Source organism: Tamandua tetradactyla, chromosome 6, assembly GCF_023851605.1.
Source record: "Tamandua tetradactyla isolate mTamTet1 chromosome 6, mTamTet1.pri, whole genome shotgun sequence".
NCBI lineage: Eukaryota > Metazoa > Chordata > Mammalia > Pilosa > Myrmecophagidae > Tamandua > Tamandua tetradactyla.
In genome coordinates, this window is record NC_135332.1 from 101,847,368 (window position 1) to 101,861,011 (window position 13,644).

The 13,644-nt window shown below is 40.7% G+C and overlaps 1 protein-coding gene across 1 annotated transcript in view; it reads left to right on the forward strand.

Annotated features, from left to right (window-relative positions):
- The first annotated feature begins 1,564 nt into the window (after positions 1 to 1,564).
- The window catches only part of SDCBP (syndecan binding protein), a 50,213-nt gene continuing 38,133 nt past the window's right edge, over positions 1,565 to 13,644 (forward strand). The window contains exon 1 of the mRNA XM_077166830.1: positions 1,565 to 1,698. The gene's annotated coding sequence lies outside the window, so the exon portion shown is untranslated. The remainder of the gene's footprint in view (positions 1,699 to 13,644) is intronic.

The following is a 13,644-nucleotide window of genomic DNA, read 5'->3' on the forward strand; positions in this document are numbered from 1 at the left end:
ATCCAGGATAATGTTCTTATCTCAAGATGCTTGAATTAATCACAACTGCAAATTCCCTTTTATCATGCAAGATAATATATTCACGAGTTCCAAGGATTAGGACATGGACATCTTTGGGAGGGGGGCATTATTTAGCCTATCACAACTGGTAGCTTATATTTAATAAATTAAAATTTAATAAATCCAAAACCAATCCTCTAATCTTCTCACCTCCTATATCTGTTCCTCAACAAATGTGCCACCATCTGCTGATTTGCTTCTGCCAGAAATCTGGTAGTTATCTTATATACCTTCCTCTATTTAACTCACATTCCATCCAAGACCAAACCTTATTGACTCTTTATTCTAATAGTTCCTGAATTTGTCCAGTTTTCCCCAATGACAAATTGTCACATCTGGACTACTACAATAATCTTCTAGTGGGTCTCCCCATATCCCAGATGTCCTCATGTCCAATCCATTCTCCTAGCAGTAGCCAGAGTAATCTTTGAAAAAGGCAAATTTAATCACATTATGTTTTCAGTAGCTTCAATTGCCTACTTCTCCAGTTTCATCTTAAACCATTCCCTCTCTTAGCTTTTTGTTCTGGCCCCAATACCTTTCACCTTCTGGAATGCACCAAGTTTCATTTAAACTCTTTGCCAGAGCTATTCCCTTGCCTGAAACACTTTTCCTCCCTTCGCTATTTGGCTAATTCTTACTCATCAGTTTAAAAGCCACATATTTAAGCCTCCCTTGAACTCCTAGACTAATTTTGGCTTCCGTGTAATATCTTTCCATAGTCTCCTGCACTTTTTCTTCAAGCACCCATTTCAACTGTTAGTATACATATTTTTAAATGTCTGTTTCATCAGCTAGATGGGAGGCTCCACGAAAACAAATTTTTCCTCTTATTTCCATTTGAGCTATTTTATCCTCAGACTTGTATTATTTTACCCCGGAAGACAATTCTGGCATTGAATAATTTAAATAGGCAAAAAAAAAAAAATCCTGTTTGTTAAAGGTATTATGTCACGTAGTCTATGGAATTCTCTGCTAAGTACGTTTATATACTCTTAGGTGACCTGGACCTCAGTTTCTTTGTCTGTAAAGTGGGGATGTCGTAGCTACCTTACAGATTAATGTAAGGTAAGGTACAAATAAGACCGTATACATCAAGTTCTTAGAGCTTCCAGGAGAGTTGCAAAAATCTCAAGGTGATAGTTGTATTAGGATCCGGCTATTGCTTTTGTGCCACACCAGACATGCCTTCAACAGCCAACCAACGTTCGCTCTGACATTGCCCAGAGTAATAAAAGAGAAAAAAGCAATAGAGAAACAGGACAGGAGTTGCGAAACGGCGTGGGAGGCAGCGCGGAGTTAGTGACACAGACCGCAGTGGGGAAGTCACAGGCTGGGGGAGGAGGCCCGGGACCTCGGGACTCTCTTTCTTTGAAGGCGACGTGAGGGGGGCGGGGACCCCAGCAGCGGGGCAGCTAGTGCCGCCCCCACCCCGCCCCCAATCCGGTTGCCCAGCGACCGGGTCAGCTGATGGCGGTGGCGCGCACGCGCGGACGGAAGGCGGGGGCGGCGCCGTGACGCTCCGGGCTGGCGGGTGGCTCCCCCGGCGCGCGTCGCTTTCCTGCCCTCAGGTTTCTAAGTCTTGCGAGGAGAGGGTGTCGGCGAGCGGTCCTGCGGTCCTGCGGTCCTGCGGCCCAGGTGAGCGGCTCGGGGCTCGGGGCGGTCCGGGCGCGGATACGAGAGGACTCCGGGTCCCTTGGAGAGAGCGTCCTGGGTCAGGGGCTTTCGGGGGGCGGCGGCGGCGCCCTCTGCTCTACGGGCCCTGCGCCCAGCCCGCGCCCTCCCCTCGCCTTGCCGGGCCCGGGGCGGAAGTTTGCGGCCGGGGCCCTCTGCCAGCAGGGTTCCTGCGGGTTGGGGTCCCGGTCCGGCTGGGCACAGCAGCTGGCTGTGGGACCCTCGGACCGCCCCTGGCGAGCCTTTTTGTTCCTCCGGGGTAAGATCACGGGAGAGCGGGTGCTTGCGGTCGGTCACGGGTTCCGCGTTCTCGGGGCTGTACTTAATTCCCCTCCTCGGCGGCTGGTCGGCGGGAGCGTCCCAGCTTTGCTAGGAGGAAGGAGGTGTTTGCTTAGTGGGCGAAGCCTCGACTTTCTGGAAGGGGGAGGGGGTGGGGTTGTACACTCCGCGCTTCTTTCTGGAGAAGTTGGAAATGGAGAAACATTTCCAGCAGGGTGTGTTCAGGAGGAAATATCCCTTGAGAGCTGGTGACTCAGAGCTTTCGTTTCAGGATTTCATTGGAATAGTGGGAAAGTGAAGGCACAGGGATGTGGAAAGTTTTTATTCGCATCCAGGTGGAATTACTGAACTGGGGAGTTTTCTAATGTACTGGTTTTTTGAAAGGAATTTTAGGTATATCTAGTCCGTATGGATTGTCTGCATGCACATTTTCTATCTTTGATTTGTTTATGTTTTGTATTATATAAGGACGTTACTTAGAAAGTGCCCTTGGTTTACCAGACTCCAACATTCACTTGATCCAAAGAGAAGACAGCTGATTAAAAAGAAACATTGCGTTGAGAATATGTTGCAGTTCTTGTTCATTTGATTTTCCTGAAATGTATATAAGTGATAGATTAAGACTCAAGTTTGCCTCATTCTTTCCTTTTTTAAATTTCAGGTTGAGGGCAAACAGTAAAAAAAAAAAAGTCTCAATTTCGTTACCGTCTTAGTTCTCTAAGCGTTTGAGCAGCAAATAGTGTATATATATATTATAGATCAAGTGATATGTGCCACAGAATAAAACTAAGGAAGTGGAATAACTAAGGAAGTAGTTACTCCATTGTAATCCAAATTAAACTTTTGCAGAAAAACTTTTTACGTATGTTTTGGACATTGTAAGAAAGGATATTAAAAGCCATGCCCCAAAGGGGAAAAATTTACTAATAGTTAAATATACTGTTTAGTAAAACAGTTCCCTAAAATGAGGGTGAATGACTTTTTCCCTGTCTTTGCTAAACTGAGGTACCTTTTTGGGCCAGTAAATGCCTAAATTTCCTAAAATGAAAACGACTGTCCCTAACAACCTTACAGTACTTTCTCATGTCTAGTAATAGTTATAGTAACATTTATTAATTTCTTTCCAAGTGCTGTTAACAGTTTTCGGTAACCTTATTTCATTTTTGGTAAGATAATACAGTCGTATGGGTCAAAATTTAGCAAGTAAAGAAGTCTTTAGTATGAAATTCACCCAGTCTATGCCTCCATTCAACTGTTTTCCCTTACTGTGGGCAACCAACTGTTAAAACATGTCTTAAGTATTCATTCAGGGGTATTTATACGTATACAAATATCACATAAATATTCTTTTCCCATCCTCTTATCTCAAATATAAGCTTACTGCTCTACATAGAACCTTTCGTTTTTTCGGGTACTGATGGTATTTTGGTGCTCTTTCAATGTCAGCACATAGAGAACTTCTCATTTGTTTCCATTGTTCTGCTGTTAAAATCAGTATGGCAGTGAGTAAACATCTATTTGTCACTTCCTACAGGCACAACTTTATTTGTAGCTTAACATGTAGAGGTATTGCTGGGTCAGAGAATATCTACATTTATAATTTTGGTAGATATTGCAGATTCATGAGGGTTGTATGAGTTTAGCCTCCCACTAGTATGGGAAGGGAGTGTTTCCCAAGGCTAAATTCCCAAGGCTAAATTCAAGAGTGTGTTGTCAAATTTTGGATTTTTGCCAGTCCAATCCAGTAGGTGAGAAATGGAATCTTATGGATAAGAAGAAATATTCTACAAAGAGTAGATTTCATATGGCCATATTTCTCAGTGGCTAATCATCAGAATTTCCCTGGATATCTTAAAAAATTGCTCTTTGAACATAATAGTCTCATGTACATTTCCTAAGATCAAGGCTATTCGCTTGTGATCACTGTAAGTACAGTTATATAAGTTCAAGAACTTTAACATTTATTAAGTTTCCAGTCTATGTTACATTTTTTTCACATGTCCCAGTAATGTTCTTTTGGGCCTTTTCTTCTCCATTATTAGAGCCAGTCCAGAATCATGTATTCATTTGTCATTGTCTCCTTAGTTCTTTTTTGAAAATTGTGGGAACAAAAATACAACATAAACTTTCCCATTTCAGCCACTTCCAAGCATACCATTTCACAGGTATTGTGCTACCCTCACCACCATCTAACTTTCTCATCATCCTGGACAGAAATCCTACACCCATTAACTCCTGCTCCTATTCAGTCCCTGCCCCCCCCCATACCTTATTTTCTGTCTCTATGCATTTGCATGTTCTGGTTATTTCATGTAAGTGGGATCATGTAGTGTGTTCTTTTGTGTCTAACTTACTTCACTCTATTATTTCAGGGTTCATCCATGTAGTGGCATATATCAGGACTTCATTCCTTTTTTAAAATTAAAAAAAATTTATTTTTATTTTTTATTGTGAAAAATAACATATGCAAAAAAAGCAATAAATTTCAAAGCATACTGCACCAAGTAGTTATAGAACAGATTTCAGGGTTTGATATGGATTACAGTTCCACAGGTTTAGGTTTTTTCTTCTAGCTGCTCCAAGACACTGGAGACTAAAAGAAATATATAATGATTCAACATTCTTACTCATTAAATCCTATCTTCTCTGTTATAACTCCACCTTCTGCTTTAATTGTTCTTCCATTCTTTAGGGGTGTTTGGGCTATATCCATTCTGACTTTTTCATGTTAAGGGCTTTCAATAATATGGAATAGAGGTATGGAACTAGTTGAGGTTCTGGAAAGGCTGGCCCTTCATTCCTTTTTAAGGCTGAGTAGTACTCTATTGTGTGTATATACCACATTTTGTTTATCCATGTGCTGCTTCCAATCATTTTTGAATACAGACCTGCTTTCCTTTGGCCACTTGCGAACTGTACTGAGTAAATTTTTTTTTTTTTTTTTTAAAGAGAGAGGGAGGAAGGGAAGGAAAGACAGAGAGAAGGAAGGAAGGAAGGAAGAAAGGGAAACATCTTTAAACATTTTCTTGTTTTATTGTATTTTGTTTGTTTGTTTGTTTTTTTTTTTTACATGGGCTGGGGCCGGGAATCGAACCGAGGTCCTCCGGCATGGCAGGCAAGCACTTTGCCCGCTGAGCCACCGCGGCCCGCCCTGTACTGAGTAAATTTTGATGTTATAAAAATTTGATGATATAATAGAAGGTGAAAGAAAATGGTAATGTCAAGACCATATTTTTTTTATTAGAGATAATATTTACTTATCTCTTAAGTTTGAGAGATTCCAATTTTGTATATTTTCATCTAAAAACTCATAGTCTTGAGATATTGCATATGTTATTAATTTCCTCATCATCTTCAGAATCTAGAGTGTGGCTCTTTGTCTCTGGAAATTCATTTTCTGATTTGTTTAATAAATGTCAACCTTAGTTTTCTTTTTGCTGTCATGGGTAGAAAATTAAAAATTTCAAAATTTTTACAGTTCTCATGAAAGCTAAAAAAAAAAGCTACAAAAATGGTGTCTCCAATTTGAAAGTAGGTGCAATAATTTGGGTGATGGAATGAAGGATGGTGACCTATTTCATTTTTGCATCGTTTTAGGTGATTGTATTTTTTTGTTGTTATCTTAGCCATTTTGATCATGGTTGGGAATATCATGTGAATATTGATTAAATAATTCCTGGATTTGTAAAATATCAAAAAGTTCTAAGATGTATGAAAAGTAAGCTGACCAAGATCTCATAATAATACTTAGGTTTATAAAAGCGTTCAGTGAAACCATATGGTGTTTGTAAGAAAGGATGAATTTTGTTCCATTTTTGAAGAAAAAAAGTTCTCTGTTCTTTGGGAGGCCTCTAAGTTACTAAAAGACAATGAAATAGAGCTTCTCAAAAAAGAAACGAAAAAAATTAAAATTGGGTCCAATGGGACAGTTATGGAATGAAAAGGAATAAAGGGTGAATTCCTAGACCCCGCCTGAGGCCTGCTGTTATAGTTTTTAGGACTAGGACTTAGGAATGTATTTGATTAACAAGCTTTCCAGACTGTTATGTACTTTAAAGTTGAAGAACCACTGTTTTAGAACCTTAAGATGGTTTTTACTTTGCATTCAATCCTTTTGTAACATTTTTCGTTATAGTTGAAAATGACTGGATTATCTTTAGATAAGGGAATGGTTTATTGTCCCAGCCCGCAGGGACTTTTCCAGCCCAGAGACCAAAGGAAGGATATGGAATGGACTGAGACATAAACTTTATTTTAGGAATTGACTTACAGGAGTAAAGAAGGAAACTAATCAGGAAATCAAGTTGCTCCGAAGATGCGTAGATTCAGAGCTCAGGTGCACTTATTCGGGTATCAACAGGGCCAGTTATAGGGGCCTGAGATAAAGACTCCACTGAGTATGAGAACATGGATGCAGCAGAGGGGTCTTGTGACACAAGGGTAGGATTGATTAGAGTTCATATGCACAGGGGAAGGATTATAGGTTGCTTTGTAGATAATAGTAAACATGAAAACATCACAAGGACTTCAGGAAGGAGGTAGGGTATAGATTAACATCCTACAGAGAATGGTCTGGTCTTTTACATATATTGACCATCTGCACAGTCCTCCTTCCTTAGTGAGATTAGCTAAAATACTGAATGACCCAGGTCATGCAAGAAGCTGGGTGTTTTGTGTATATGTATATAAATATGAGAATTATAGGAATTGACTTTTTCAGTTTTGGGGATTGGCAAGCCCATATTCTGTGTGGCAGACAGCAAGTTGGGAACTCTGATGAAGGTTTTGATGAATTCCCCAGGAGAAGCTGGCTGGCTGAAGTAGAGATAGAAATTATTTCACTGTTGAAGTCATCAGTTCTCCCTTTAAGAACTACAACTGATTGAATGAAACTTTTGTCATTGCTGCAGGCAGTCTCCTTTGTTGATTGTAGATGTAATTAGCCATAGATGCAATCAGCTGACTCATGATTTAAATCCAGAAAATACCGTAAGAGTAACAGGCCATTGCTTGGTTGACCAAACAACTGGACACCTGAACTTAACCATCACAGTCCACCCCTTGTCAACTTGGTAGCCATACATATCTTCTTTTTTTTTTTTTTTTTTTACCTTTTTTTAAAATGCAATTTTATTGAGATATATTCACATACCATATAATCACCCAAAATGTGCAATCTGTCATTCACAGTATCATCATGTGGTTGCACGTTTATCACCAGCAGTCAGTTTTTGAACATTTTCATTACTCCAAAAAAAAAATGAAGATAAGAATAAAAATAAACAATACCCATACACTTTTCCCCCCTATTATTTATTTTTTGTCTTTATTTTCTTACTCCTCTGTCCATACACCGGACAAAGGGATGTCAGTCACAGGTTTTCACAATCACACAGCCCTCCTGTGCAATTCATATAGTTATGCAGTCATTTTCAAGAATCAGTGGTTCAGCAGTTTCAGGTATTTCCTTCTAGCTCTTCTAAAACACTAAAAACTGAAAAGCAGTATCTGTATAGTGCATGAGAATGATTTCCAGAATGACCTTATGACTCTATTTGAAATCTCTCAGCCACTGAAACTTTATTTTGTTTCATTTTTCTTCTTCCTTTTGGTCAAGAAGACTTTCTCAGTCCCATAGTGCTGGGCCCTGGGTCATCCCTGAGATTCATGTTCCACATTGCCAGGGAGATTTATGGCCCTGGGAGTCATGTCTCATATAGAAGGAGGATAGTGAGTTTACCGGCAGAGTGGGCTTTAAGAGAGAAGCCACATCTGGGCAACAAAAAGAGGTTCTCTGGAGATGACACTTAGGCATGATTGTAAGTAGGCTTAGCTTCTCCTTTGCAGGAATAAGTTTCACAAGGGCAAGCCCCAAGATCAAAGGCTCAGCCTATTAAATTGATAGTTCCCAATGCTTGCAAGAATATCAGGAATTCCTCATGTGGGAAAGTTTAATATTTCCACCTTTTCTCTCAGTCCCTCAAGGGGACTTTGCAAAAACTTTTTTATTTTCTGCCCAGATTACTCTGTAATATATTTGGGCATCACATTAACCTGTACAAACTAACAAGATCTCATTCCCTATTCAAGGTTCCACGCCATTATGGTGTTCAAATAAACTGACTGTATTAGTTAAATTAGATAGTGTGCTATAGAAAATACAACGTCTCTGCCTTTGGTCTCACACAGAAGTTGAAGTCTTAAAGTATACTCAGTATCATCCTTTACCTTTTAAATTGATTTACCTTAGTCCTAACCAGGTCTTGTTCATTCATATCTGTAATTGAAGTCTGATCTCTTTTTCAACTTTTTGAACAGTTGCTGTAAGGGGTAATGCTGACTTGCATAGCTGCAGGACTCTAGCACTGAGTCTCAGGTGTTACAACAGATACCTGAAAGTTGGAGGGAATGACCAGGTTATACAAAAAGAGCTTATCATCTTAGAATGTAGAGATGACCATTACAACTCAGAAAGAGATGTGGCTGCTGTTAAGAGTTCACAATCTAGGAACCTTTGCAATAAGCCTTCCCCTGGTAACCTGCACTCTTGAATTCAGTTCTCTCACAGAGTTTGCACATAGTAGTTAGTTCTTATTAGTGAAGCATTATATTTGTCTTTTTGTTCTTGGCTTATTTCACTCAACATACTGTCCTCAAGGTTCACCTAGTTGCAGGCCCCACAACTTCATTCCTTTTGGAGCTGCTCAATATTCTATTGTATGTATATGCTACAGTTCTCCCTTCCATCCATCAGTCGATGTATCCTTAGGCCACCTCTATCTGTTGTGAATTATCAGTACTGCTGCCATAAGCACCAGTGTGCAAGTGTCCATTTGTGCCCGTGCTTTCAGTTCTTCCACGTGTTAAAAAGAATGCTATACCTGAAGGACAACAAACGCTTATCCAATTGTGGAGGAGAAAAGAATTTATTCACTATCTTGCAATAATGGGTGCCTAGCCAAACACAAAATGGTGGCTGGTGTGCCAAACAATAAACACCGAGACGGTTATACCTGTGCCTTACCCACAGACCCTCCCCTGTTTCTCCACTGATTGGATACTCCAGAGGTTACAGCCTATCCTGGAACTCTAACTAATTTGAACTTCCTGCTGAAGTTTCCCCCTTTAATTATATTTTACATTTTTAACAATGCTGGACAAGGATTTGGCATCAGTTCTAAGCTTGCGTCAGAGGCCCTCCTGTTTCCCCGCATGTGTCACCTTTGTGAGAGCTAAACTTAGTTTTATTCTTACTCAAGTATATACCTAATAACGGGTTTGCAGGATCATATGGCAACGCTATGCTTAGCCTCCTGTGGAATCACTTACCCTCCAGAGTGGCTGCACCATTCTGCTTCCCTAGCCACAGTGAGTAGGTATATCTCTCTACATTTTCTCCAACACGTCTTTCTGTTTATTATTTAAATGTTTTTACTCACACACCATATGATACATCCTAAGTCAGCAGTCAGTGGGGTTCCCTGTATAATCACATAGTTATGCGTTCACCACCACAATCTATATGAGGACATTTCCATTTCTTCTGCAACGAAAAGAAAAAAAAAAAAGGAAAATAAAAAAAAAAAGAAGAAACACTGCCACCACCCCAAAATTTCATACCCCACCCTCATGTTCCCCTTCTATTGATATGTAGCTTTTGTATATCAACTTTGTTATATTTAATGGAAGCATATTACAATGTTACTGTTAACCATAGACCCTAGTTTGCATTCATTGTGTTTTTGCCATATACTATCCCATTTTCAATGCCTTGTAGTGTTGATAAACATTTGTTCTCCCCCAAGTAAAAGCGTTCTTATATTTGTACAATTTAATCACCATCATTGCCCACTCTAGGATTTGCTAAGTTATACAGTCCCGGTCTTTATTTTCTATCTTTTCTTCTAGTGTTTTTCATAAGAATTGCAAAATTTTTGGTGATTATTTCCTTTATTATTCTTTCTACCCCTTTTCCCTTTTCTTCTTCTGGGACACACATAACATGTATATTTATTGTCATTCAATTCCCAGAGGCCCTGCTCATGTATTTCCATTCTTTTCCTTATCTGTTTTTTCGTGTGTAGGATTTCAGATGTTCTGTCCCTTAGTTCACTAATCCTTTCTTCTGCCTCTTCAGATCTGTTTTGTCTCTGTTGTGTGCCTTTCATTCCCATAAATTCTTCCATTTGTTTTTTCAAACTTTCGAGTTCTTTGTGGTCACCCAGTGTTGTCTTTATACTTTTATCTCTTTTGCTGTATCTTACCTCAACTCATATATTTGATTTAACATGTTTGTTTGACATATTTAACGAGTTGTTTCAACTCCAGTAGGCTGTATCTTTGTTTTTCTTAGTATGACTTGGAATTTTTTGCTGTTGTTTAGGCATCTGCTTTCCTTAATTGGTTTATTCTGGAGGTCGTTTTCACATTGGTTGACTTTGTTCTCTGTCTGGTCTTTGGCATTCGGTTTAAATTATTCTAGGTCTCTAAAATGCTTCTGTTTAACTAGTCAGAAATTTTCAGCTCTTGTTTTTTGGTTCTTACCCTGTCTATATGGAATTTTTTTTGAGGAGGATCTCCCCAGATATGACTGACTCCAATCAGATTTTCCCAGACCCCACAGGCCCAGGTCTCAGGAGGAAGGGGTGATCAGTAAATTCCCCTGAGGATAAGACCAGCAGGTTGTCAGAATTTCCCGTGAGGCCTCCAAATTGTGTGCTTTCCTATCCTGTCGAGCAGGTGGTGCGTGTCAGCCCACAGCTCCCCACTGGTGTACAGTGGTGCAGTGCTTTTAATTCTCAGCAGACCTTGGCCCTAATGAGAGCATGCTGGAGACAGAGGCCAGGGCATGATGGAGACAGACACTGAGGTAGAAGGTAAGCTTAAGCTGTTTCTGTTTATTAGTCCCTGGGGTCTGTATTCTCTGAATGAGGGCTGCCTCTTGAGCTGAGTCCAGGAAAGATAGGCCCTTTAGGGAATTATCTCCTTCACTTGACTAGCTACTTTGTCCTCAGACCTGTCTAAACCCTGCCCTTGCCTGGGTGAGTGCTGACAATTGAAAATGCCTGAGGCTTTCTCTAATGCGCTGCTTAGTATAGTTAAAAAAAAAAAATCCCTTTTCAGAGCTCCCCAAGGTTCACCAGTCAACAACTGACTCCAAAATCCTCTATTACCTGCTCCCACCTCAGCCCCAGGAGAGATCTCAGGGTTCCTTTCCTGCTTGCCCTGGGTTTATTTGTGCTTGGAGCTGGTATTTAGCAGTCTGGTTTTTAAATTAAAGCCACAGTTGGGATTGGTTGAGCTACTTTCCCTTGCTCCCAGTAGAGATTGCTTATTTTTCCCACTGGGGAGTCTCCAACACAACCTGCTCTGCCAGTGGGGAGGGGCACCAACCTCTGTAATTTGGGGGTTATACCTACAGTTCTGTGCTGTGGTCTTGTCCCTTTCACCCATTCCAGAATGGTGTATATTGTATGTCCAGTTCCTGAATAGTTGTTGCATACAGTTCCTGGCTATTTACCAGCTGCTGTAGAGGACTACCTAAATTCCACACCTCCCTATGCCACCATCTTGCCCTGCCTACCAGAGCAGTTATGCATACATATCTTCTTAAACCACACTTTATTTCTAATAAAAACAGTAGTCATGCTTTCCTCTAAGTTAATTCCACTGCTCATATACAAACTAGAAACATACTAATTCTTTCCCCAGAAGAGGATGCAAATCCTAGGGTAATATTCTTAAAATTGATGTAACTTAAATACTATGACATAATGTTAATATGAATATGATGAGGGAATAAGATAGAGAAGAAAACAAATGTATTTGCCTTATGTATATATTCAAACACATTGCAAAACAAGGAGGAAATATTCATAACGTAATAGTCTTTGTTTCTACAAGTGGTCACATGGATATAGCTCATATCTGTTACCCATTCCATATTCCCTTTTCCCTTAGCAAGCACCTAGCTGGTCTTGGTTCTTTCCTTGGTGGGATGACCCAAACCTTCATTCCTGAGGTGCCTGGGCCATTAGTAGTTCTGCCTGGATTGGGTTGTTGCAGATTTGTATTGACTTTAATCACAGGGTGTGGTAGTACTAAGAGATGCCTTAAGAGGTCTCATGTGTTTCATGCAAACTCTTCTTTACCTCCATTGTGTAGTACAATCCTATTTCCCCTTTATAATCAGGATCAGTCACCCTTGCCAGTACATTAATTCTGTTCTTTGTTTGCTGATTCAGTGTTATAAGAAGCCTAGAGTGGTCAGGTGGTAGTCTTAACTTTGAGCTCAGTGAAATCATTGTTTTATCTCCTAGTGAAAGCATTCCTCCTTTTGATACTAAGACCTGTAGTTTAAGCTTTTGGGGAAAGGAAACAAAAGTTTTTTAGTGGTTCACTACAGGCAATAGAGTGGTGACACTCCCATTTCCATCCCTTGATTCCTGGACCTGTGAATTCTGGCTATGGGAGAAAAAGCACCATAGAGCGGATGCTGATTTTTAGAGCCTGTATAGCCTCCTGGAGTACATGACTCCAGCCCTGCGAAGTGTTGCCATCCAGTGTGGCACCAACATTAGTTTTCAAAAGGCCATTCCCATTCAGTGGTAGAATTCTTAGCTTCTACACGGGAGACCCGGGTTTGATTCCCATACCATGCCCCCCCCCAAAAAAGGCCTTTCCACCATTCCGTCAGTCCAGTTGCTTCAGGATTATGGGGAACATGGTACGAACAGTTCGTTCCATGACCATTTGCCCACTCCTGCACTTCATTTGCTGTAAAATGTATGGTCCTTGATTAGAAGCAGTGCTGTGTGGAATACTGTGATGGTGCAGAAGGCATTTTGTAAGCTTATGGGTGGTAGTTTTGACAGAAGCATTGAGTGTAGGGAAGGCAAATCCACATCTGGAGTTTGTGTCTGTTCCAGTAAGAAAACTCTTCCCCTTCCATGATGAAAGTGGGCCAGTGTAATCCTGCCACCAGGTAGCAGGCTGATCACTTCAGAGAATGGTGTCATACTGGGGACTGTTGGTCACTGCTGCTGGCACATTGGACACTCTGCAGTTGTTATAGCCAGGTCAGTGTCAATGAGTATAAGGCCATGTTGCTAAACCCGTGCATAATCTCCATCCCTGCCATCCTGGCTACATTTTTTTTGGTATGCTGTGTGGTGTCATATTTCAACCACATGTGAGTATCCCGTTATTGCAGCACCATTTATTGGGTTTTCGTTTGTTTTTCTTGCTTGTTTTTTGGGGAAGTGCATGGACTGGGACTCGAACTCAGGTCTCCCACGTGGCAGGCAAGAATTCTACCACTGAACTACCCTTACACACCCTTCAATGGCTACTCTCTTCATGAGTCCATTGGACATTGGCAGGAGTGGCTGGCGAAAGATGTCAGCTGGTATCACAGAATGGGTTATTGATCATTAAACTCCTTCTCTGGTGAACAGCCACGTGGGACAGAAATATCCTTATGTTTTTTTGCCCATTCAGAAAGGTCTGTCCACATACCTCTCTCTCAGACCTCTTTGTCAGCAATTTTCCAGTCATATTTCTTCCAGGTCCCTGACTATTCAGCCAAATCATTGGCCACAGCCAATGAATTATTATACAAATGCACCTCCA